Source organism: Habropoda laboriosa, unplaced genomic scaffold (genome assembly GCF_001263275.1).
Source record: "Habropoda laboriosa isolate 0110345459 unplaced genomic scaffold, ASM126327v1 scaffold2, whole genome shotgun sequence".
Classification (NCBI taxonomy): Eukaryota; Metazoa; Arthropoda; class Insecta; order Hymenoptera; family Apidae; genus Habropoda; species Habropoda laboriosa.
This window is the reverse complement of record NW_017100190.1, coordinates 112,457-114,455: the sequence shown is the minus strand read 5'-3', so window position 1 is coordinate 114,455 and position 1,999 is coordinate 112,457.

The following is a 1,999-nucleotide window of genomic DNA, read 5'->3' as shown; positions in this document are numbered from 1 at the left end:
CCCGTCCGTATACACGAATAAGGAAACGCACTCGTTTTCGTTCGTGTCCACGAGAGAGAGAGCGTATACGGTACGATGTCTAATCGTGATATCTAGTCCCGTGTCGATCGTTACGCGCGATCGTCACCACGATCCGTGCTGCATCGTCGCGGGGCGAGCAAACGAAACAATCGAACGAGAAACGACAAAGAAATTCGAGAGAAGAAACGCTCGACGAGCGAAAAAGTTCCCGCTCCGCCGTCCGTGTTTACTTTTGGCACTTTTTATCCGGCTACCAGCTAATCTTGCGAGCGCGCACGGCCACGCGTTCTCGTTTAACCGCTGACGCGAGAGCTACGGATCCGGTGCAAACGCTCTACTCTCGATTCATATCGAGTAAACGCCGCGCGCAATTTTTTTTCTTCTGTCTACCTTTTTCTCTTTTTATCTTTTTTTTTCCCTCCATTTTTCTCTTTTTGCAATTTTTCCTAACAAGTTCACGCCAAAATCGAAACGTTCCGTGTTGCATGTTGCGTTTCACGTGCAACGCGGTATAATACGCAGGCTACAATATACAAACGTTAGTCTAAGTGGTTTTTCTGCTACTCGATGATCAGGTGCGTACACATGTGCGATGCGCGCGTGCGTCACGTATCGCGAGCAGCGTATAATGTGTACAATGCACGCGGTGGTATAGTCGACCGTGTCACCACGGTGATTCTCTTTTTTATTGGTTTTTTTGTTAAAGGCATCTCTACTCGCACTGTAGCATTGGTGTTAGCTCGCGGAACATAAAAATATTGATGGAAAGGTGAAGAGAACGGGCACGGGCTCCAGATAAATACGTACGCGCAACGCGCAACACGCAAGCGCACATGCACACGCACACTTTCTGAGCGCAAATACACGTATGATTGCAAAATTTGCAAACCATCGCCTGAATTTGATCTCGGGGGATCTTTCTACGTATCGTCAACAACAGCAAACTATTGAATGTAACGCTTAAGATTAATTCAAGGTGTAACACCGATCACAATTTTCATCGCTTTCAAAAGGTAACTCCGACGACTATGTCGATACAAAAATTCCGTCAAAAATATCGCTGCTTTATCGTTTTCTACTTGTAAGAATTCAACATTCCGTTCCGGTGTCCCGTTCCGATCGTTCGTAAAAATCACCAGGGACACGCGCCACGACGGAGGGGGACGTAGGAGAAACAAGAGCTGTGGGTGGTGGTGTATCGTGTAAAATAAGAGAGCAAAGGAAAGGAAAAGGTGGGGATCGGCGAATCTGAAGTTCGATCGTCGGATATCGCGCGGTCAATAGGTCGAACGGGAGAGTCGCGGATTCGGGGTCGTGACACGCTTCTCTACTCGGCTGTAGCTGGAACCGAGAGACACCGGAAACGGATACCACGGGAAACAGTGGGGATGAGGACACTGAGCCGCGTGAGCGTCAGCGTCAACGTTAACGGGTCCTTTTCATCGAAGCAACGAACGGTACGTAGTTACTCGTGCAAAACGGTCATAAAAATAACGTTCGATGTAAACGTCAAAACGTGGAGTTGACAAAAGTAATATCGATCGGTCACGCTTTCGAGCGTCTTGGACGCTCGATGTAATAACGCGCGAAACATCACGCGGCACGCGATGTCGCGTGAAAACGAGCTCGTTATCCTTCTTCCGTGACGGCGGACCTCGAGGTTCGATACGCGTTCGCTGAGAACGCTCGTTGTGTGGTGTGCGCGCGCGAACAGAAAGAAACGGGGAAAGTATCGATGTTGCGCGGAGAATGCCTCGTAACGTCGCAAACGCGAACGCGAACGCGAGGGAAAGCTATCGGCACGTCCTTGGGAAAATGCGACCACAGCGACGCTCTCCACCCTTTCTCCCTGACCAATCGAAACGAACGATCGAAAGAAAGTGTCAAGTAGCGTCCGTCCATCTCGCGTTGCTTTCCTTAAATCGGTGATAAACGGATCATCGAGCTCGTGTGATTCAGAGAAACGAAACGCGACGAC